Below are 26,476 nucleotides of genomic sequence, written 5' to 3' on the forward strand. Positions count from 1 at the left end.
AATTGATGAAGTCATTATTAAAATTGGAAAATAATAAATAGGATAATAATATATTACTCTAACTAATGTTTATACTTTTTAACATTTTAATTCCTTAAATAATTTAAAATTTCAATTTTATTTTTTTGAAGAAAAAGTGGACCAGGCCACATGTAGATTAGCAAGAGTTGAACAATTTTTATTCTTTTAACATTGATTTTTGAAATAAAGTACATTTTTTGCTGTTTTATAGTTGGTGATTAAGTATATACATGCATTTATTTAAATTTTTAATGAATTTTTATTAATTAATAAAATTAATTAATAGTACAATTCAAGTTTTGTGTTGACATTGTCATTATATTGTATACTAATTTTTTGCAATTATTTGGATACGTCACATTTCTTTCTAAAAAAATTGAATATGTAGACTTGTGTTTAGTTTAAAAATAATAATCTTAAATCTAAGGAGTTCATAGATATATATTTAGGAGTTTGAGTACAAATTAGGTTGATTTTGAGTTGATATCTAGGTCAATATTTGTTGAGAGGACACTCAAGGAAGTTAACTAATAATTATGTATTGATAGGAAAAAAACTCCACTGGTAAGCAATAAAACTTATTAAAAAAAAGGTTAAAGAATGTATTAATATGATAAAAACAAGCATCGATCATTCATTTAGGCATTTGTTTGGGTGAATAATTACTAGTGACTTTTTTTTAGTCATTTGTTTGATCATTTATTTAGTCACTTGTCTTTGTCTAACTTTGTGATAGTACTTGATGATCAAATTAGTCACTTGTACCTTTAAGTTGTAGAATTTACTAGAATTTGATCAATTTTAGTCATGTGACTAAAAGTTCTAGTCTTGTGAATAAATTTTGTAGTCACATAGTCATTTATTTGATCTATTTTAGTCACGTGACTAAAAGTTCTAGTCTTGTGAATAAAACTTTTAGTCACATAGTCATTTCTACTAGTATATATATAGATACATGAAAAAAATAATGCACTTTCTAAGAGTTTACAATTGTTCAACAAAATTAATATTTGACAAGAAAATGCATCTAAATAAAAGTGCTTGACATGAGAGGTCCGCAAGTGAGGGTGTTGACCAATCTTGAAAATTTGAATGTTGAAATGAAAGCTATCAATGATAAAACACCTATGCTAGAGTTACAACACACTGTGAAGTTGATTTTAGATAAGGTAGAGGTAGATATTAAGAAGTATGATAATCAAAATTTAAGGCATGAGATAAAAGAGGAGAAATAGCTTTAGAAAGAGAACAAGAAGGAGTGACTTTAGAAAGAGAATGCAAGGCAAAAATAATAGCTAGACAACATAGAGAATATTAGGGAGCCACTAGATAGAATCCAAGAAACTGTTGCAGTAGGTATTATGACATTGGAATCACTTGCAAGTGTCTTCGAGAATTTATAGTCCAAATATCAAATTCTTATAAGAGTATTCCAAGTATTAGAATAGTTTCCCTATGATGATCCCAAGTATCAAATTCTTATAAGAATGCTTCAAGGTTGGGAACCACTTCAACGTCATTTGCAAGTTCAGAGGTAATCTCATTGTGGTAGAGGCTTCTGCAAGGTGATGAGGGCACAATCTAAGACAAAAATGAACACAATAGGAAAGGGGAATATTATTACCAGAAATGATATGCTATTACATTTAGTACAACAAAAATAGACTCCACAACATGCTCTATTAGCTTACAATGTTATCAAATTATAGAGAAAACCCTTATCATAGTACGTTCTCCCAAACTCCACCAAAAAAATTGCCTTTACAATGCCAAAAAGGTCCTTATGTAAACCAAATTAAGTTAAGGGTTAGGAATACATTTTATAATATGTTAGTTGGAATCCACCTCCAAAATATAAGGTTCTATAAAACACACCAGAATTCGGTGTAAAATTAGAAGAATCTAGAAATGCTAGTCCTACTTCCGGGAGGCATAACTTTTGATTCGGGATATCAATTGACAAACCGTTTACATTTTCAAAATACTCTCCAAGAACTCTATAGCCCTATGGACCAGATTTGCTAATCACCCTTTTTTTGGGCACATACAAGTCCATTTAATGCTTCAAATTTGACTTTGAAGTGCTCTTAGGAGGTCTCCTAGCAATAAAACTATAATAACTTTCAAACTATAAAGCCTTTTGACTTGATCCTTTTTTTGGAGTGCTTTAAATTACAAGGATAATCATCCCTCCAACTTAAACCCTCTAACACATTATAATTATGGCTGAAATACAAAATAACCTATTTTCTACATTGTCACATATCCCAAGGTGCTCATAAACTCTAACCTAGAAAACCAATAGTGGAGCACTGAGAATTGAAATGTTTATTTGACCCAAATGGGTATCCAAAAATGAAAACACTTTAAATAGAAACTAACACTAAGTATATTTTTTGTATGATACAACATTTCCCTTACACTATTAGATGCTCCTACATCAGATATCTAGGGTAGATTGAAAAGTGACCCTATCACTTTATAGATGGTAGAGGAAAACCCAAATGGGAAACCTTCATTGTGGATATCCAAGTTGAGTCTTCTATTTTTCATCCTTTCTACTTCACTGGGTATTCTTCATACTACATGTTTTTGGTACTCTGGCCCACATGACTATCCAAAATTTTGTCAATATCTTCCTTCATAGAAGGAGGAATTGTACATGGAACGATCATCAAATCCTCATCTCTACCATCATAATGATATATTGTTCAGTCTAAAATATTGAAAATAGGAGAAATGTGAATCTCATCTAGCAACTCCACCTCATATGCATTCCCTAAATCTTGTTTCTTCAAAATTTTGTAGGGGCCAAATTTCTTCATCTTTAGCTTGTTATAGGTACCCACTAGAAATTGTTCCTTCCTCAAATATACCATAATCTAATCTCCAACTTGGAACACCTTATGTCTCTTCTTTTGATCTACCCTAGCCTTATACTATAGGTTCATCTTGGTAATATGTTCTTGCACCTCCTCATGTAGGTCTTGACATGTTTAGCAAAGTCTTTTGCCTCATCACTTGTCCTCTCTCCTTGCTAAATCTTCCTCAACACTAGTGCACTCGTTGGACTACTCCCATAGAAAATCTAGAATGGTGATCTACTAGTACTCCTATTTACAAAATTATTTTAAGAAAATTCTACTTGTGGTAGAATCAAATCCCATCCCTTGGGTTTATCTTCTACTAAACACCTTAGCAAATTGCCCGAACTTCTATTCAATACCTATGTCTATTCATCAATCTATGGATGATGTGTAGAACTGAACTTCAATTTTGTCTTCAACTTCTTCCACAAAGTCCTCCAGAAATACCCAACAAATTTAGTATCTTTGTTAGAAACAATACTTTTTGGGAGATGATGTAGCCTCACCACCTCTCTGAAAAACTAATTTGCAATATGTACTACATCATGAGTCTTGTGGCATGGAATCAAATGTGTCATCTTGGATAAACCATCAACCATCACAAATACTGAGTCATTACCCCTTTGCATCCTTGGAAATCCAAGAAAAAAATCCATACTTATGTCCTCCCAATGCTTTGATGGAATAGGCAATGGCTGGCAAAGTCTAGTATTGTGACTAAATCCTTTAGCTATTTGACATACTTGACAACTTTGCACAAACTTCTTCACATCTTGTGACAATTGAGGCCAAAAGTAATGTTCTCTAATAATGGCAATGGTCTTACCTCCACCAAAGTGTCCTGTCATTCCTCCACTATGCTTCTCCTTGATTATGTTTTCCCTCATGGAACTTCTTGGGATACACAATTAACTTCCCTTGAACAACATACCATCCTAAATCATGTAATCTAGCCACTTAGTCTTGTCTATAGTAATAGGTTCTTTACAAACCTTCCAAGCCTCTACAAAGTTAGGATCCTTAGGGTATAGATTCTTGAGTTCATCAAACACAATCACTTCAACTTGCATTACTGTTATCAACAATTATCTCCTACTAAATGCATCTAAAATCCTATTGGACCTATTACTTCTATTTTTTAATACAAATGTATAGCTCTACATGAACTCTACCCATTTTAAATGCCTCTAATTCAATTTACCTTAGCTATTTAAGTAATGCAATGTTTGGTGATTAGTATACAAGAAAAATTCTTTTGGCAACAAACAATGCCTCAATTTCTTTAAGGCCTAAACTATTGCATAAAACTCATGATCATAAATAGAATACTTCTTTGCATCATTCAATTTTTTTCTAAAATAGGCAATAGGTTTACCTTCTTGGCTCAACATAGCCCCAATAACACTACCACTAGCATCACAATCCTCTTGGAATACTTTGTTGAAATTAGGAAGTTCCAACATAGGTTTCTTTGTCACCTTCTTCTTCAACAGTTCAAAACTTCTTGCATCTCATATAGTCCATTTGAACTCTTTTCTATTTCCCCACACTATTTCAATTAGGGGTGCAGATTTACTACTAAATTTTCTAATGAACTTCCTATAAAAAATAGCTAGATCATGGAATGACCTCACCCTAGCAGCAAACCTTTGAGTAGGCCATTCCAAGATGACCTTCACCTTCTTTGGGTCCATTTTGAGACCCTCAACTTATACAACAAACCCCAAATAGACTAACTTCTTTTTGACAAAGCTACACTTCTTCAAATTAATCAATAATTTATCTTCCCTCAACCTTTCAAGGACACTACAAATGTGCAATAAATGTTCATCCAAAGACTGATTGAAACTCAAAATATCATCTAGATAGACAATAACAAATTTTCTCAAAAAATAATTTAGTACCTCATTCATAAGCCACATGAAGGTTCTTGGCACATTGGTTAGTCCAAAGGGCATGACTAACCACACATATAGACCCTCCTTGGTCTTGAATGTAGTCTTCCACTCATCTCCTTCTCATATCCAAATCTAGTGATAACCACTCTTAAGATCTATGTTTTTGAAGTACTGATATCTACTCAAATAGTCCATAAGATCTTTCATTCTTAGCAATGGAAATTGATACTTAATGGTTATTCTATTTATGGCCTCAGAGTATATAAACATTCTCCACTCTCCATCCTTCTTTGGTGCTAGTATTGTAGGTACTACACATGGAATCAAGCTCTCTAGAATCAAACCTTTCCTCAATAGCTCCTAAACTTATGTATTTAGCTCCTTAGTCTCATAGGGACTAAATCTATTTGATGACTGATTGTCCTTATTAGCAGAAACCCTTCTAGAATATTAGTAGAGATGACATCTCCATATTCACTTAATAGACTTAAAAATTCAAGTGGAATTTCACTAATACCTTCCTTATCTTTTCTAGGAATTAAAGTATGACACATATGCTGATGTTTCATGCCATTTAGAAATTTTCTTCCATCAACAAGACATACCCTAGCACTACTGCATACCTTTTCACCCTCCTTTATCGAGGGCTTCAATTTGTGGAAAGCTCCATCCTTTTTCAAAGAGTATGTATTTGCATGGCCATCATGAATAGCATGCCTATCAAACTACCAAGGCCTTCCCAACAATAAATAGTAGACATCTATTGGAATGATGTCATAGAGAGCCCCGTCATGGTAACTCCCAATCTTGAACTTTACCAAAAATTTCTCACTAACTAGGACCTTATGATCATCCTACATGTAATAAATCTGATAGGGTTAGGGCTATTTCTCCCTCTTGAGCTTTAGCTTTGAGACCATCTCCTCTGACACCAAGTTTCCAATTCTTCCATCATCAATAATCACATCACAACATTTATCCTAACACTTACACCTGGCATGAAACAAATTTCTCTTTTGTCTAGGTTCAGTCTCACCACTCAGTAAGACCTTTTCATTAACTAGAACCTTTCCTCTTTCTACGTCCTCTAAATGTGATGACTGTGCATCATCATCCACATGAGTAACCCTTTCTTGATCATCAACTCTCCTATCTGTCCTTCCTTAGCATTGAGAAGATTCGAAACCATGATGACCTTCTTCATTATAATGAAAATAGGTACCATGAAAGCCTCCTCTTCTTGAGCCTTGTCCACATCCTCTACCTCTTCCTCTCTGATCTCCAAAGTTTTGATCATGGGAGAGGTTGAAACCCTTGTTCCTCTAATTTTTTCTAGTACCCACATCTTCATTTTTCTTCTCATTCTCATTTCAACCTCCAAATGACCTACCACCATCCTTTTCTCCTTGATTGTGCCCTCTTTGCCTTCCATAATTTTTTTTTTTAAGCTTCTCCTCAACTTTCAAGGAAAATTGGTATGCCTCTTAAATGCTCGTCATTCTAACTAGACTTAACTCTTCTTGAATGCTAGGTCTTGACCCACTAAGGTAATGGGCAACCTTCTCCTTGTTTTCTTCTTCATGCCCTACCCTAATAAGGATTTAGTAAAATTTCTTTGTGTATTCCTAGATAGATTTTCCTACTTGCTTTAACTCTTTCCTCTTTTTGAACAAATCAAGCTTGTAATCAATAGGAATGAACTGCTTCTTTAGTTTTTCCACCATGTAATCCCATCTTGTGATTTTCTCCTTTTCTCTTCTATTTCTTTCCAACTGAATCTCTTGCCACTAGATTTTGGCATGGCCTTTCATTTTGGCCTTCACAAAATTAACCCTATTGGTCCTCAATATCCTCATGCTCAAAATACTCCTCCAACTCATTGATCCAATCAATCAACTCATCTAGGTTTAGATTTCCTAAAAACATGCCCACATTAATTTTAGGTCTTTTTCTAAGCTTGGCAATGGCACTAAAAAGCTTCTCCTCCACCTAGTTTAGGAATTCTCTATATCCTTCCCCTTCTTACCCAATATTTCCTTCTTCTTCATTTTCTTCCTTACTTTCATCATCTATGGAAACATTCATCCCTCTTCGGATCTCCTCCTGCAATGCCTAGACTTGTCTATAGAGGGCTCTAACCTCAACAGTAACAACTCTAACCATTCCACCATTCTCCCTTTATGGAGACATCTTCATGTATGAAAACCCACAACCACATGGTTTGGATGCAAACTACACAATCAATGCTCTATCTACACACTTAGGAAAACTTGCTCTGATACCACTTGATGAAGGCACAATCCAAGACAAAAAAGAACACAATAGGAAAGGGGAATATTATTATCATAAATGATATGGTTTTACATTTAGTACAACAAAAATATACTCGATGACATGCCCTATGGGCTTACAATATTATCAGATTCTGGAGAAAACCCTTCTCATAGTACCTTCTCCCAAACTCCACCAAGATAACTGCCTTTACAATGCTAGAAAGGTCCTTAAGTAAACCAAATTAGGTTTAGGGTTAGGAATAAATTTTAGAATATGCCATTTGGAATCCACTACCAAAATAGAAGGTTCTATAAAATATGCTAGAAGTCGATGTAAAATTAGAAGAACCCAGAAATGGTAGTCCAACTTTCGAGAGGCATAACTTTTGATTAGGGAATTCGATTGACAAACCGTACACCTTACATTTTTGGGAATCTCTCCAAGTTATATATATCCCTATGGAAAATATTTGCTCATTCCTCACCTTTTGGGCCCATACAATACCATTTAGTGCCTCAAATATGACTTTGAAATGCTCTTAGGAGGTCTCTAGGAAACTTAAAATTGCAATAACTTTCAAATCGTAAAGCCTTTTGACTTGGTTCTTTTTTTGGAGTGCTTTGAATTACATGTATAATCATCCCTACAACTTACATCCTCTAAAACATTATAATTATGGCTCAATTACAAAATAACCTATTTTCTTGATTGGCATGTATCCCAAGGTGTCAAAAACTCTAACCTAGAAAACAAATAGTGGAGCTAAGAGAATTGGAATCTTTATTTGACCCAGATGGGTATCCAAAAATAAAAATGCTTTAAGTAAAAACTAATACTAAGCATTTTTTTGGGTGATATATGATTGCCGTTACACCACTGGATGCTCCTACATCAAAAGGGAATGCGCCTCATGATTATGGCTAGTTTCTTTCTAAAAATATCTGCTATGATATGTTTTTGCAAAATTTCTTGCGAACTCTACCCATTTTTCCTAGTTTGCATTATTTTTCATGGAGGATCTTGAGGTTAGTCACTTAGCATAGGTTGAGTGAGTTTTATTTTTTTATTTGGATTTGGGAATATGTATTTAGTTGGATCAATTTTTCTTTTGTGTAGCTAATATGTAATAAACACTTTAAAAAATATCTCTAGATATAAATGTTCAAAAGGAGATATAAAGAGATACCTATTTATAAGGAAAAAAAACCAACATTTATATACCCTTGTAGAAAATCATAGAACTAGGGCATGAAAACATAATCACAGAGAAAGGACACAACACAACAATAAAATCATAGAGAAAGGGCATGCCATGGCAATAAAATTATAGAGCAAAAGCACAACACCGAAATCACAAAGCAAGGGCACGTCAATGAAACAAAGAGATCACAAGGGCATGGCAACCAAATTGCAAATCAAGGGAACAACAAAAAAATGTAGAGATATATTACAAGAAAGAAATGTACCAAACACATATGTATAATCATGAGGCTCATTCCCTTGCAGATGCCATAACCCAATTAGATATACATATATATCAACCCAACTAATCAAAAATTAGACCCATTCAACTATTTGTGGCTGTTTATTTCTAAAAATCTCTAGTATGATATGTTTTTGTAAAATTTCTTGTGAACTCAGACCATTATTTTTGTGCAGGATCTTGTGGTAAGTCACTTAGCATGGCTTGTGTGAGTTTTATTGTTTTATTATTTGGATTTTGGAATATGTATGCAACTAGATCATATATGTAATAAGCACCTTGAAAAAGATCTCTAAATATATAAAGAGATACATGTTTGCAAGGAAAAGAAAGAAAACATTTACATGCATACCCCTTCTTTCCCATGAAGAAAATCACAAAGCTAAGGCGTGTAGATCACAAGGGCATGATACAACAATGAAATCACAAAGAAAGGGCATGATAGGAAAATGAAAGGGTATGACATGACAATAAAATTTTAGAGCAAGGGAATGAAAATGAAATGCAGAGATCATGAGGGCACAACAAACAATTGCACTAATCACAAGGACACTATGACAATGTTCATATCTCTCCACCTCTTTCATGTTCAGCTCTTTCCAAAATCAAAACAAATGGAAAATGATTGTTATGTTCTTTTATTTTTTAATTCTTGTAAGGGGATCACAATTATGATGCCAACTTCAATATTGCGACAACATTGGGGACAATTGCTAAAAAACATGAAAAATGACCACAAATTACACCATCATCACAAATTGTCATCGCAATTTGACCCAAATATTGTAGTGTCTGGGTCTTCTTGACTTTCAACCAAAATGATGCTTGGATGTTGATCCCTTTTGAATTGTTGGATGGTGGGGGCAATTTCTTGAAGATTTGACAAATCTAAAGATTCATACATTTCCCTCACTTCCATCTAGAAATCATGAACTTCTTGCCTTTCTTCTACAAAATCATCCACCTCAGAGTCCAACTCCATTAGTGTCTCCTTGGTTTTGAAAATGTGTTTTACATCATCCTTAAAGGAAACTAGTTCAAATGATTCTTGAATTTTTTTATAACTATTTTCACTGAGAATTGTTGTGGTCTGGAGTCATCATCAAAGATATCTAAGCTGGCTATACTATAGTATTTATCCACTTCTAATAGTTGGATGTGTGTTCTTTTTTGCATATCTTGGATATCTTCATACATAGATAACATGATCTTATTACCAACCTATATATTCTCAATCTAACCATCAATCTTATCTAGTACTTCTTGTAGACACCTAAAATCCTTTAGAAAATAAAGTATTTTTATTTTCTGAAAAGTCCCCGATGACATCATCATTTATTAATTAATTCATTATTTAATTAATTAATTTATGCCATTAAATCCCTTTGTCTTAATTAAAAATATTTAATTAAGGAATCCCTCCCAAAAATGTTTAAATCTTATTTAAACATTATTTCCTTATTTATTTATTATTTAAATTAATAAATTGACCAAAAATCCCAAAATAAATTATTTATTTATTTTTTGCCCAAAACTTGGCCAATTTCCTTAAGACCACTAACCTCTTCCAAAATCTTCTAATCCTTCTTTAATTTTGATTAAAGGCTAATCCCATCATTTTCTACCCGCAATCCCAACTCAAAATATTTAATTAAGGTTAAATATTAATCATCATGTTTATTAAAATTTTTTTAATGAAATCTCCTCAACCCAAACCCATGAAATAAATAAAACTTTATTTATTTCCTAAAAAGCCTTTTATCCTCATCCTAGGAAATTCTAGACTCTTCTAGAAGGTCTTCATCCTCACCCTAAGCCTATGTCTAAACCTCCATTTTAGCCTAATCCACCCCATCCACCCATACTAACCAAGCTTAGCTACTAACTCACCCACCCTCATTGAATGCCATCAACTTGCATATCTCTAACATCCCTAATCTAAATCCTAAATCACCTCTAATCCTCCCCCCAACCTTGTCACAGTCCCTAAGAAAGCTTAAGACTTTCCTAAACCAAGCAAAGTCAACAATCTCAACTCCCTCCAAAATACCCCAACCACCCAACCATGAATGCTCTTACAAAGCCATAAAGACTCTTAAAAGCCCATTGATTGCTCTTACAAGCCATTTATGAGGGTCTTTAAGGCTTTGAGCCTCCTTTGTTGACCCCTCAACCCCTCTTGCTCTAACTAATGACCCTATGACATGTGTCACTCCCTGATTGGTTGTAAGGAAGCACAATCTATGTGCTCTCCTCTCATGCAATCTGAGCCATCCATGAGCGTTTCCATATCCTTGCATCTTATCCCTCAAATCCTCAATCACTTAGCCTATAAATTGGATCCCCTCCCAAGCCATTTCATCACAATCCTTGAGCTAAAGTTATAATGCTATTTTGAGAAGCCAAATCCATGCTTTTTACATACATCCACATCCATTGAAGCAAACTTGAAGCCCTTTGAGCATACATACCAATCCTTTACTTAGACTCATCTACCAAGCAAAGAGCTAATTCCTATTGGGAAAGTCCATTCATTTGGCTCATATTCCTAATTAGGAGTTCCTCTTTTGTCTATCTTATATGTTATGTTAATTTAGTTAATGTTAATGCTCTTTTTTTCATTAAATTAGTGTTTCTTACATACTAAATTAGCATATACACTTCTCTTGTATAAATTTTAGTATGATTCAATGTCTCCCACTTTTGAGTGTAAATCCATGAAGTATGACTTATTGGGCACTCCTTGGAATTTGAAAGTCATGGGTTTGGGTGTGATCTTAGCTACTATGGAAGATGAGGAAACCATGGTAATCTTGGAAACCTTTGGATTTTTTTGGATATGTGTACTTGTGCACTTTTAGAGATAATTTCTTCACCAAATCTTCAAATTGTGCACCTATGCACCCATACACTTGCGCACCTTTGGAGACAAAATGACTTCCACCAAAAACTTGAAAAATGGCACATGCACACCTTCAAAAATCCTTGAACTTATGCATATTAAAAATTGAAAAATTGCACACCTATGCACCTTGCACACTTCAACGCCTTTGCACTTAGGGAATCTTTAGGCTTAGCACACCTTCACACTTAGGAAAACTTCAAGGAGTTGCACAAGGTGCTCAGTTCACCAAAAATTAAAGTTCCTATAGTTGAAAATAATTCCTAGGTTTTTCTCAAATGGGGCCTAAGAACACTCTTGTGTACTTATTGTTGATCTTTTTGATGATTTATGCCATCTTTATAGTCCAACATCATCATGGACTTGAACTCCTTTTGCTTCTTCTATTTTAAATCCTAAGCCCCCTGTGTTGAATAAGCACTTGTAATATGTTGTTAATATTTGCCACTAAAAATTATGAGGATGCTATGATGACCTAAAAATGAAAAACAATTGTATATTGGTGCTAGGGCATAAAAATGACACTAACTAACCAAACTCCTAAACCTAAACTATAGAAGTTTTAGTCCTTGAGGCACCTTGGAAGATACCCTATTTTAAGAAATGAGCTTCTATGAGTCAAAAAATGGGGTGTGTGTTGTGAAAACACAATAGGTTACTTGTAAGGATTGAATCCAAAACTATATATGTTAACAACCATCATTTTTCAAAGGAGTATGTATTCATTGGTCAATTTTTCTACAACCTTGACCATTAAAACCATGCTTCATGAGAAAATGATAACCATGACCATAATGGGAAGTTGTGTGTCTAAAATAGTTTAAGGAGCTTTATAAGTCACTATGTCAAAATAATCATGATTAATAGTTTTAATAGTTTCATTAGATGAAGAAGAAAACAATTTATTACTTAACTCTCCTAAAAGAGGAGGAGAAGAAACTATTTCAGTTTTAGGTTACCCTAATGGTTTCATAAAAGAAAGGCTAGAAACTTAATATTCTCCAACGAAAGTAGGAATGAAATCTAAAGTGTCCCAATAAACCTCAAATAGAGTGGAAGAGGAATCTTCTTCACCTAATTGAGTTTCATTTTTAGATTTAGCCTCTTGTGTCTATTCACTAAGTTCAAATACCCTAGTAGAGTTATTGTCTAAAAAATTAGCAGGCTTGATATCCACATGAAGAGTGTACATAAATTAATGATAAATGAATTTGACTTTATGATGAAACATAAAGGCAATAACATGACTATAATACAACCAAGGTCTTCTAAAAAGGAGATTATAATTAATGGGTCCAAACACCACATGAATTAGAGTATCTAAAATAACATGACCTACATTAATAAGTAGAGTTATGATTCTCAAAGTCTTCTTAGCAATGTTATTGTTGAGCCATCACTTTGCACGTTGCTAAATGATAGGAATCCTTTCAAATCCCTCTCTTGAAATGAAGATCAAGGACCAACTCAAAGGTTTTAGGTAGATTTTGTGACCTACTAGGTTTTCTTAATTGAAGATAAATTTATATTTTCACAAGGAGGCTTTTCCTAGTTCAAACCAATCTTGGACAAGGTGTTTTTGTGTAAAATATAGCCACAAAAGAGATATATTTTTGTATTTTCTATTTTATGATGAATTTAATTTCTTGATGCAACTATATGAGTTGCTATTTTAACCAATTATTTTAAAAAAAAATAACAAAGATAGAGTAACAAAAGATTTCAAGAAAATAAATAAAAGGGAAATTCTAAGAGACATAAGACAATAGTAAGAAAATGTCTAAGAATTAAATTATTAAAAGGATCAGGTAGGAAACCAATGAAATTAGAATTAGTGCTTCCTCAATTCCACTAATGTAATTATCAATGGTAACTTCAATATAAACTGAAATATGTTTCACATTTCATCAAATCACAAGGGCATGGAAAGTACGCTCATGTGAGACAAGATGCTATGCAAGAAAAAAGATGATCCTTTCTCCAATTTATCACAATAAAAGAATTAATTAACAAAAGGCAAACAAAAAAAATAAAAGGTCACACAATCATAACAACACAATAAAACCATTGGCTCCATTATTATTCATGAACATGCATTCACAAAAATAACACTCTAGCAATATTTACTACACTCAAAATGAGAGCAGCAGTAGCATATATTATTGCATCAAAATAATGGCCTAGAGTACATAGTACATCTATGTATTTATAAGAAATTATCTCCTCCATCTGTTTTGGGAGTGAGAGCTATTTAAATTTAAAATTATGCTAAGGAAAAAAAAGAGCTAATTATATGCAAATTGACACTCTAAATGGTGCTAAGTTGGTCTCCACCCTTGTTTATATCCATTAATGGGTGCATGAGCCTTTAGATGACACAAAATAATGAAAGAAAAAGAATATAAGAAGAAGGAAGCTATGAGATGGTCTAGAAGTCTTTGGGAGCTCTAAAAATGAAATCTTGGCCTTATTTAGACATTTCTAGGGGTTGAACTATTGTCAAAATGTGTTTCTAGTGCAAGGGATGCTCTAAAATAGTAACTAGCAGTTAATTATTGACACACTACTTCTTCTTCAAAACAGTTAATGTACCTCTAAAAAGAGTGCACTTGTGCACCTTGGTGATAGGTTTCAAAAATCCAAAATATCTTCTAATGGTAAAAATTGCATTTCCATGATCTAGATTTTCTTCCCCTTTAGATCAAAATTATGTTTGGATGTGTATTCTTGAATTTCTCTATCATCTTTGCTACTTGAGTAGCTTCTGATTAATCTAAAGCCTCATACTCATTCTCCACTACTTGCGAATAATTACTTAATTTTATCAAAGTCTCCACAAAATCCTCAAGCTTGGTTTCTAGTTCCAATAGTGCTTCTTTGGTTTTAAACACTTGTTTGATGTCATCTTTTGACAAAGCTTCTCCAAATGTTCCTCTGAACTATTAAACTACTAATTGCACCAAAAAAAGCTTGGTCTTAGTCTCATCTTCAAAAATCTCAAGGTACATGGTGTTATAGTACCTCAACACTTCCAAAAATTTCACTTGAGCTTTGTCTTTAATCCATTGGATCTCCTCATGCAATCCCTCCATTACTTTATTTCCTATCAATATCTTCTTAATCCCGTCATCAAGCTTATCAAGATCCTTCATAGTGTATACCTACATAATCATCTAGTACCCCTGATCCTTTATTGATCTTAATGATTGTAAGTCCTTGGCCTAGGTACGTACTTTATCCATCAACCCAAAATATTGGTTCACTATTAAAACCAACTTTTTAGAATTTGACTGGATGTTGTGTTGATCTCAAAATGGTTTTTATAATTTAGTTTCAATACACATAAGATATTTTCTAAGTTCATGCTGAGCCAAAAATACAATAAGTGTTGAGTCACTTAGGTGCCAAGCAAATAGATAGTGTCGAGTGAGTATATGTGCCGAGTGAACAATAGATGCTGAGCATGTTCAAGACCCAGGAAAGATAGAATTTTAGTAAGTTCCAAGTATCAGTAATAAACAAGTGTTGAGCATTAGTAATCAGTAAGTGTTGAGCAATATAGAATCAACATAAGATTTTGTGCCTTCACAAACTAAGATGTAAACTGCTTTACATGCTAGCTAATGGATAGATCTCGAAGCTTAGAGATAAGATCAAATCTATTTGATTCCCTATGTAATCAAATTGCAACCAATCAAATAATTGGAATGCTAAAGAGGGAAAATGGATAAATCTCAGTTGTAGATTTATACCTAACCCTAAGTCAAAAAATATTTTTAAGGAGATTGAATCCCCATAATTCATGTGCACTGAATGATAAGAGTGTGATGCATGTGAGCAAAGAATAGGAGTAAAAGGGATGAAGTGATAAGAGGACATTTAAGCTGACTTAGCAGAGAAGGAGTATTAAAAGATTAGTTAGCAAAATAGAGAATCAATATTATAAGAGCTTCATATTAGATTAGTGATGATTATATCAAACAAAACAAGGATCTAAAATTAGTAATATTAGATTGTAAATGATCAGGTCAAACATTCTACTGCACTCTCTAACAATTGTTGCAGTAGAATGAAATCCCATGGAGTTAGATTGGTCTAACAACCATTGTACAAATCATTTAATAAGGTGACATTCTAAGTGAATGTCTTTTAAATCCTTTAGATAGGTGCACTTCTAACAAGGTGCAAAAGCCTTTAATAGGATAGGCCTCTGATAGGATAGACCATTGCTAATGGTTAGACATTGTAACCTTGACAAGTTACATAATTACTATAGTAGTAAGTTGTGGGTGTCATCCCCACCCCAGTTTTACCTTCTCATTTTTGAGGGTTTTTGGGTGATCAAATTTAGTGTCAAATGGTGCAGAGGCACCTAAATTTGAAGAAGACAAAGATATAAAAGCTAGAGAAGCCATTTGTAATAAGTTGTCAAAGGAGGTCTTAATATGATAAATAATGTAAAAATGTTTATTTAATTGGTGAATGGATCTATTGAAATCCATCTAAAGTCATTTGAGTCATTTGTATTGTATTTGGGTCAAGTTGTAAAGGCTATGAAGCCATTTTTTGTCAAAAATGTAAAAGTTGCATAAAAAGTTGTAAAATGCAACTTTGAGAAAGTTGTTAATAATAGAAAAATGATGTAAAAAGGTATATGGTTGGTCTTGGGGGTAGTTAGGAAGGTTTATAACTGTAAAATGGATATAAAAACCATTTTATGGTCGAACCGAATCAATTTGGAGAAGAGGAAATACTTCGATACATTTTTGGTGCATTTTATTGTTGTGGTTTTGATTGGTTTTTTTTAGTTTTAGAGTAGTTTCCAAGCCTTTTACGGCCATGTAAAGCCTGGAAACCATGTAATATAGTAATGGATATATAGTATGATGAATCCTTCTTCTCATGCTTTTGGTTTGGTTCAATTTTATGAAGAAATGAATAAGTTATGGGTATTTTGGTGAAAGTGGATGTTTGCAGATTTGAGATTCGCTGAATACAGTCATGTTGCAGTGTGTGATGCGGACATATTTTGGAGACTCAAGATCTATAATGATATTCATTGGAAATATATGTGAACTACCTTTCATTCCCAACTAGTTTGAATCATTTTCATTTAGATTTGGAAAAGTTATAAAGATTTGAGTGAAAACTGGTTTCTAAATGCCTTCAATGGTGTTGCAGGCAAAGATTTGTGCTTATACATTGATTTATGTATTGGATAAATTAATGGATTATAGATTTGGAAACTAGACTCACAAATGGATGATGTGGAATTGGTTTGGGGTTATTTAAATTTTTTTTGTGAACGTTATGTGATGCCCTAGGAAGGCTTACTAGTTTTGTTTCTGGTTTATGACAGAGAAAATGGGTCTTGATACAAAGACCATAACTTGTAATTGGTTTATTTTATGGGTACCATATTTGAATATGTTTTACTATACCTATTTTTTAACAATTTTTCCAAAGGGTTTTTCAAGAAGATATTTAGAACTGAAGTTATGAACAATGCAATCAGACATAGCAATCTGATTGTGTGAGTGAAGATGTTGTCTTTATTGGTGTATAATGTCAGGGTTCTTTGTTGTAATCTTTGAGATGTTCTTGGTTCCTTGAGGGTGTACCAGCCTATTCCAAATCAAAATCATGAGAAGAATGATTCATCATACTATATATCCATTACTATATTACATGGTTTCCAGGCTGTACATGGTCGTACAAGGCCTGGAAACTACTCTAAAACTAAATAAAACCAATCAAAACCACAACAATAAAATGCACCAAAAATGTATCAAAGTATTTCCTCTTCTCCAAATTGATTTGGTTCGACCATACAATGGTTTTTATATCCATTTGACAGTTATAAACCTTCCTAACTACCCCCAAGACCAACCATATACCTTTTTACATCATTTTTCTATTATTAACAACTTTCTCAAAGTTGTATTTTACAACTTTTTATGCAACTTTTACATTTTTGAAAAAAAATGGCTTCATAGCCTTTACAACTTGACCCAAATACAATAAAAATGAATCAAATGACTTTAGATGGATGTCAATAGATCCATTCACCAATTAAATAAACATTTTTACATTATTTATCATATTAAGACCTCCTTTGACAACTTATTACAAATGGCTTCTCTAGCTTTTATATCTTTGTCTTCTTCAAACTTAGGTGCCTCTACACCATCAAATGTTTTTAAAGCATGCTTTAATTTTCATGTTGTTTCAACATGTTTTCATGCATGTATTGATTTAAGTTAAAATTTTAAAGGTTTAGTACTTTTGATTCATCCCCCCTCTTAGAAGTATACTTCCCACTTGTGAATTTCAACAATTGGTATCAGAGTTAAGTTCTCATTAGGAAAAGCCTTATAGCTTGGACAAAATATCTTGAGATGGAGGTATACAAGTTGTGAAAGACCATTGAAAATCAAGAAATTGAGATACATCTCTTACTGTAGCAATGGGATAAAGCCAAAAATTCCTTTTAAAGTTTGCTAAAGAGAAGGAAAGAGACTACCATAGCTGAAAATGACACTCAGTATAAGGAGATTGACACCACAAAGTTATTTGCAGATGGTAACACTTGTGAATTTGATGTAGCAATTTTAGATCTCATGGAAAAGAATAGAGCACAGACTAAGGAGATAAAAAATTTCAAGTTGGAGCAAGTATCACAAGTTATACTGTTATGTGAGGTGACTGAGCAAAAGATGAATTCTATAGAAGACAAGGCCGTGATTGAAGAAGACAAAAGAATCTTGTCAAATAGATTGGAAGACAAATTACTAGAGTTGTCTAGGATCTCAAACATGCAGTTGGATACCTTAATCCAAATGATGAATTCCCATCATGAGTTGAATGTCAAGGACATTGAGATAACTACATTTAGGTTATAGAATGAGCAACTATAGAGTGACCTAAGAAGAGAGAGAGATAGAAAAAAGCTTCGACAAACCAAATTTAAACTATCAATTACTTTGAGAAACTACTAAAATCCCCTAGATCTAGCAATGACACACCAAAACTAGGCTATACCAGCACTAAAGAAGGAGCATCATCCAAGACTGCTGAACAAAGGAATGACAAAGGTGAGAATTCCAAGTCCATTTGTCATTTTTGCGATAAAAAAGGACATAATGGTAATGTGTGTAGGAGCAAGAATACAAATCATCATGACAAACCTAAAAACATGGGTCACTATCATAAGTGCAATAAGCAAGGTCATCGGCCACATGACTGTAGGACTAGAACCGCCAAGACACCAAGATTTGAAGGTCACTATTACAACTATCAAGAGTATGGAAATAGAGCCTTTGAATGCAAATCTAAGCCTATATGGTCAACAAATAAACTAGAAAAGATAGGAATTCATGGACACCACTATAACTAGGACTACAACACTAGGCAGAGCTACCACTACTGTCAAGAGTATGGACACATCCCTGAGAACTAAATAAGAACACATTCCAGTGGTAACTATAGTAGGTGGTTAAGTCAAAGCACCTATTTTAGATTCCTAAAGATAGGTCACATTAGAAAGTATTACCCAACAAGGTCAAAAGGACCCAACTTTGAGTTCAACAAAGGAAAAAGAAAAGTAGATATTGGACACATCAGAGGAGAGATGAATAAGACATGGAAGAGAAGAGATGGAAGTAGCTCATCAAATGGAGGGATCACTTCACCTAAAAGGTCAACTGGTCATACTTCATCCAACTAAGAAAGAGAAGGTATGTGGGATAGATACTTAAAAGCTTTATCATACATCAGTTCCAAAACAAATTAGTACTGAAAAGAATAAATTAGCATGAATAAAGATGCAAGATTGAATCTTCAAGATTTCATCATATTGTCAAGTGTGAAGACTTTTCTTCTAAAGTCAAGTAAAATCTTAGTGTGTGTCAAGTTGTCAGCCAAGATTAGTTGGAGCAGAGTGAGTTGTAGCTACTGAATGAAAGAAGTGATAGTTGCTACTAAGTAAAGAGAATTTCTATTGAAGCTGAGTAAGGGTAATTCCTATAGCTACTAAGTGAAGTGGAATTTGCATTGATGTTGAGTAAAGAAAAATTCAAATAAGGAGCTAAGTGTACTGTTGTATATGCATTAAGCATTAAATGCTATGTATTGAAGGGTATAAGGTCAATTTTTGATCATTTTTTGCCATTCAAACATAAAGCAAAGATTGAGTAGAGTAAAAAAATGATTTCCAAGAAAAGATAAAGTATTTTCAAAGATTCTAGAAAATATTCAACATCACCTCATTGATCTAAGGTATTTCTCAAGTGTTGAGCTATGCTATTTCAAAACTTGTTGAAATCCTAGGTTGCAAAATGGCTTCTAGCTCCAAAAACCCTAAGTATAAGGAAGCTTTTGAGGTTCAATTAGTTCACAATGAGGTTAAACAACTAGACTTTAGGGAAATTCCAAGAGTTGTGTATAACAATGACCCTACTGGCACCTTATTTGTTACCCCAAAAAAAGTTGTAATGGTTCAAAATGTTAGGAAATGCTGAAATTGCAAGGTTGGAGGGATTAGTGACAGGGAGGTTCACCAAGCCTATGACAAACTATGTGAGAATGGGGTATTGAAAGAAGAATTCAGCATTGTTGAGAGAAAGGAACTAACATGTACCCTAGATTTCCCCATGATTTTTAAAATAGAATGGATTATAATATTTTTTAGTAGAATCCATAATGGATGCCTATGGTTGGAAGGTGGTCTTTTCAAGTTAACAAAGAGAATCATATATAGGGTCACAAGTTATCTAACCGTAGATCGATCGAAGACCCTAAGTGACTCCAAGGAAGTTATTGAGAAGAACAAAGGGGGGAAATGGAATAAGAGGGGTATGACCATAGAAACAATCAAATATCCACTCATAGAGTTTGTAGTGAGGGTTATATCACACAAATTCTACCGGTCAAGTTGACTAAATAGTGTTACATGCATTGCACTAGATGTAGGCTACAAAATTGTGAAGAAAGATCATACATATGATCTAGCATAACTGCAACTGTAGAAAATTATGGAGAATTTGGGAGAAATAAGAAGATCCAAAAGTGCTTAGTGTAAGTTTGGCTCAATTTTGATATGTATCTTCTTCTATGTTCAGAATGAATTTCCCGCATTTGGAAAGATAGGTTGGAAGACCAATAGGTCTATAGCTATACAAATTAATGAGTGCATAGAATAGATGGGAGCAAATTTTGAAACTGTAATGAATAGCTATTTTGAGGACTTTAAGAAGTCCATGAAGCAAAGACTTAGAATTATAGTTTCCCTAGTAGAGTAGCACATCAATGATATCTCTTTCCTAGTTGATATTGATTATACTTATATTCAAGTAGTAGTACCAATAGTTAGACGGCTAAGGCCATTATGATACGAGATAAACAATGATGAGGCATCAACAAAAATCATAGCATTACTTGCAAAGGAAATTGATAAAAGTGAAAAAACTTTTGGCACTTATGATGTTGTTAGATCAAAAGTTGATATGGATCTAAAGACAACATCTGTATTGAAAAAGAAGGATAAGTTGGTCAAGAAACTTAAGGCCAAATTTAGAGAAGAAACTACAAAAGAAGAAGAGGAAGATGATGAAGATGATGAAGAAGAAGAACAAGGCTAGGAACCACTTACCTTGACACAAGGCATGGGTGAAGATGAAGAGGAAGAAGGTGCCAAGGAGGAACAAGCCGAGGAAGCACCAACTAAACTAGAACCCAAGAAGAGGAAAGCAAGCACATAGCCTACAATACAAACAAAGAGAAAGAAGGTTGCTCAGCCAAGCCATACAAAGCCTACTACAAGAGCAAGCACAATAGCCACAACTCAAAAGGCTAAGGAGAAAGAAAAGAAGGCAATAGAACATCAAGGTATAGAAAAGAAGAAATCAAGAAGAAAATATGTTACTCAACTTGACTTTGATGAAGAAAAGACTGAGTCCAAAGACACAAGACAATTCAACGTGGTAAGTCATGCCACAAAGTCTAAATTAGAGATTTTTTGTGATAATATTAAAGATAATGCAAACTTAATTGGCTTGAAGAACATTGATTTCAGTAAGTTAAGTACAAAAGAACAAAACATGGTTGAGGAATCAGTCTATACCATGATGGCTAAGTTTAGGAACACCCCACTTGAACTTGATAATTCAATGCCTAAAGATTTATATTCTATTGTTGAAAATAAATGGCATTATTGCCTTAACATGGACAAGAAAATAAGAGAATCTACATTGGCTCGAGTAATTCTAGAGCTTTCAAAAGGAAAAATAACTAAGGCTAACAAGAAGCATGGAAGAAAATTTGTACCCAAATACAAAACCTTCAAAATTCCCTAAAACAACATTGAAGATGTTGTTAATAAATCCACTAAGATGTGGAAGTTGATGTATGGTTTAACAACTATTAAGCAAGGAGAAAAGGATCCCTTTGTAGGAAAAATGATGAGGAAGAGGAGGAGAATGAAAAATAAGAAGAAAATGAGAAAGAAAAAGGAGATAACACAATAGAGAAAAGATGAAGTGGTAATAGTTGAGAAGTAGCAAACAGAACATAATGTATCAAAACACAATTGCCACCTTTGAGCCCTCCACATGACACCTCTACACCTGTAGACACAATAATAGTAAAGGATGTTCCTGACAACTCTAGTCAGAACATCAATCCATTGACTATAGAGGATCTTAAGAAGGTCCTTGACCAATCAACATTACGAGCTCAATTATGCAATAATCCTATATTAGTTAGTGTAAATGAATTGCAAAAAGCTATAGTTGACTTAACAAAGGATAAGGTGAATCCACAAGAACCACGTTCTATTATCCCTATAGATACCAGTGGAGAAGCTACAATAAAAACATGAATAGACACATCTACAAACGTTGAATCTACAGTCAAAGTGATGATGATTCAACACAAGACTAAAATTACAGAGGAGAAAGAGCCTAGAAAGGAAAAAATAGGATAGATGGATACTTCTACCTCTATTGCACAAACGCATGGTGCACCACCACAAATAATTATTATCGATAAAGACAAATTAGAAGAGGACAAGGAAAGTAGAGCAGGAAGTAATTCAAAAATTGGTAAATCTACCAACTACTGGGACTCCTACAAGAACACTTGAGAAGCCAAGTACTAATTTTATGCCACTACAAATCTTAGCACTAGGCTCAAGCTCCACAAAAGTTTTAAGGGTACTTCACTATGGAGACCCTACATTAGATGAAGAGATAGTCATTCCAAAATATGACTATGACACTATTACACTTGATCAGATAAATCTAATGCAGGAGGCATTAGAAAGGAAGAAGAAGTAGGAGATACTAAAAAATGAGTATAAGAAAAAGCAAGAATTGCATGAGATTAAGGACATCTTCTTAGATGCCTTCAACTTGCAATCACTTGATGAAACAAAGCTCATTTTGGAGAAACTCTCAAAAATAGTGGACTAGGTGCAAAGTGAAGACCATGACACCAATGCAAAACTAATGGAATGGTCAGAGAAGAAATTTCAGGCAAAGGTCAATGAAAAGATATCTAGTGAAATAACACTATCATAGGTAGAGCCAACATATAATATTGAGAAAGTGAAGATAGTACTTGAGAATATATTCTCACTATACAAAAAATTGTTTGATCCTTCAATCTTCATACAAGAAACTAGCCAAAGAATAATGAGCTTGGAAAGAAATGTAAAAGTATTAGGCATGCAATTGCCAAAAGATCCAACTCAAAGTGAGAAGCACTTTCATACAATGCTTCACACATAGAAGGAACTAGTTTTATTGACAATAGAAAAGGCTAATACTAGAGCCAAATTAGTTCAAATAAAAGCTATCCTAACACCTCACATGGAGATTCCACAAAAGGAACTAGCCTATGCAAAAAATGTATTGAAGAAAGATCCTAATCTTTCAACATTAGATGGCTTAGTTCACCTTACAACAGAGACAACAATACAAATCAAATCCCTAGAAGTTGCAATACAAAATTGGGATGCTGCTCTGAGAATTGTGATGGAAGTGAACAAGACCTTCTTGGAAAAATACTCAATCAACATATAGACCCTTTAACATAAGTGTCAAAAAAGGGGGAGAAATTGTAAAATGGGGAGATAAATTAAAAGGTCAGAAGGAGACTTAATCTGCAAGGGGAGACATGTGAAAGGGCGAGCCAAAACAAATAGAGTAGAGAAAACAAAGGGGGAGTACAAAGCAAAAGAGAAAAAAGAAAAAAAAGGGTCTATTAGACCCTATCAGATAAAGAATATCATAATGAATCAGCATGAGGCAAATCCAATTAGAGAGATTTTGAATACAAAAATGCACAAAAACTCAGGGGGAGTTACAACAATTTTAAGGTATATAGTCCTAAACAAAATTTTGAATAGTTTTGAAGTTCTATATATATGTCAAACTATAATTGTATTATACTTAAGGGAGATAGACTCATCATGCATGGTCAAGTGTTTTTGATACTCATGTCAATGGGGGAGATTGCTGATCTCATAATGGTTTTGACAATTGAGTGTGAACACACTTAAGCTATTTTTAAAGTTCATGTTGACCCAAAAATATAATAAGTGTCAAGTCACTTAGGTGTCGAGCAAATAGATAGTGTTGAGCAAGTATATGTGCCAAGTGAACAATAGATTCCAACCATGTTCAAGTGCTAAGCAAGGTAGAATTTTAGTAAGTGTCAGGCATTAGTAATCAACAAGTGTCGAGCATCAGTAATCAACAAGTGTCAAGCAACACAAAATCAACAGAGTTTGTGCCTTCACAAACTAAGATGTAAACTATTTTGCATGTCAGCTAATGGATGGATCTCAAAGCTTAGAGATAAGATCGAATCTATTTGATTCCCTATGTAATCAACATGTAACCAATCAAATAATTGGAATGCTAAAGAAGCAAAATGGATAAATATTATTCATAGATTCATATTTAATTATAAGTCATGAAATATTTTTAAGGAGATCAAAGCCCCATAATTCATGTACACTGAATGATGAGAGTGTGATGCATGCGAGCAAAGAATGAAAGGAGTAAAAGGGGTGAAGTGATAAGAGGACATTCAAGGTGACTTAGTAGAGTAGGAGTATTACAAGATCAGTTAACAAAATAAAGATTCAACATTATAAGAGCTTCATATCAAATTAGTGAGGATCGGATTAGATAGAACAAGGATTTGAAATTAATAATATTAGGTTGTAGATGATCAGGTCAAACATTCTACTATACTCTCTAACAATTTTTGCAGCAGAATGAAATCCTATGGACTTAGGTTGGTTTAATAGCCATGGTACAAATCTTTTAACAAGGTGGCATTCCAAGTGAATGTCTTGTAAATCCTTTAGACATGTGCACTTCTAACAATTTGTAAAAGCCTTTAATAGGATAGGCCTCTCACGGGACACACCATTGCTAATGGTCAAACATTGTAACCTCGACAAGTTACATTATTGTTGTAATAGTAAGTTGTGGGTGTCATCCCCACCCCAATTTTACCTTTTCATTTTGGAAAGTTTTTGGGTGATCAAATTTGGTGTCAAATATTTTTCATGTATGCTTTTACTTTCATGTTATTTCAATATATTTTCATGCATGTATTGATTTAAGTTAAAATTATAAAGGTTTAGTTCCTCTAATTTACCCCCCCTCTCAAAAGTATACTTCCTACTTGCATATTTCAACATGTTGTGCAATAGGGTCAAATTTCCTATATTATTTGCACTCCTCTCTTTTCAAAATTGTCCTGACATTGCTAACATGCTTCCAAAAATGAATCTAATTGTTCCCTTGCCTATTTTCTTCCTAGTGCTGCTCCAAGTGTGACCTTTAGATTCTCTAGGTTGATAGGTCCCACTACTTCATTTAGGTAGCCTCTAAGTAGCTTGTTCTACTTGTGTAGTGTTACTAGTTTTGATTCATCCCAAATCATGTGTCAAACCATATCTTTCATGTCTATGGTGATCATTTTCTAGTTGTATCCACCATGGGCTTCGCAACATGACCTCCTTGATTTGGTAATCCTTTGGAGTTAGTTCTTTAGTATTGGTGTGAGGAGGAGGAATGATGATATGTGCAATAGGGTCTTGGTCTTGGTTCTTCATTATGAAGGCTAGTGTTATTGCATCACCCTTAGATAGCTTAGGCTCCTTTACCAGTTTAATCAATTCCTTCATTCCTTCGTTAGTTGTCAGCCTAAGCTTCCTTTTTTGTTGACCTCCCTCTTTAGCCATGAGGGTGTGGTCCCCATAGGTGACATATACTTAGCTGAGGAGGTTGGTTGTACAATGGGCTCTTTTCCATTATCACTTATCTCTAGAGTCTTCTCATGTTGAGGAAGATCTTTAGAAGGATTTTATGTGCTCTATTGGACTAAGGATCTAAACTCTGTATCCCAAGGAATTTTTTGGGTTTCTTCAAGTATTTTTCCCTCCCTAGATACTCTACCAAAAAAAACCTATTGGAATTATTCTTCCTCATTTTGTTGTTCTTATCCTTCTTCTTGAATGACCAAAGGAGGTGGCATTACTGACCCTTTATCCAAAATGACCATATCTTGTAATGGTGCTGGTGGTGGAATATCCAGAGGTCCTTCAGAAATAGGAGGCAATTGGGTCCAATCCTCTTTGAATGGCTCACTCATGGGACTATCTCTAATCTTCTCTCCTGCCATCTCAGTGCCCATTGGCATAAAGTCAAAAACTAAGAGTTCAAATACATCAATCCCTTTACCTTCCATCTCTACTATCCACCTTTTTTGCTCATCTTCTAAAGTTGATACTTGTATAGGCTCTCTTGGAATAGATGGAGGTGTTAGTATAGAGCTTCTTCTTCTCTCTTCCTATTTATATTTGGTCGAGCAGGTTCTCTAGATCAAGGGAGAAAACTCTATTTGTTCCCCTCCTTCCTCATACTTAGCTTTTGGGATGGCCTATGGAACCTATGGGAATGGGGTATTTTTCTTCTTCAATCTCTTCCTCTATGTACCCACTATAGTTTTTTTG

The sequence above is a fragment of the Cupressus sempervirens genome, chromosome 10 (genome assembly GCF_028749045.1).
Source record: "Cupressus sempervirens isolate cs-2001-9-10 chromosome 10, ASM2874904v1, whole genome shotgun sequence".
Taxonomy (NCBI): Eukaryota; Viridiplantae; Streptophyta; class Pinopsida; order Cupressales; family Cupressaceae; genus Cupressus; species Cupressus sempervirens.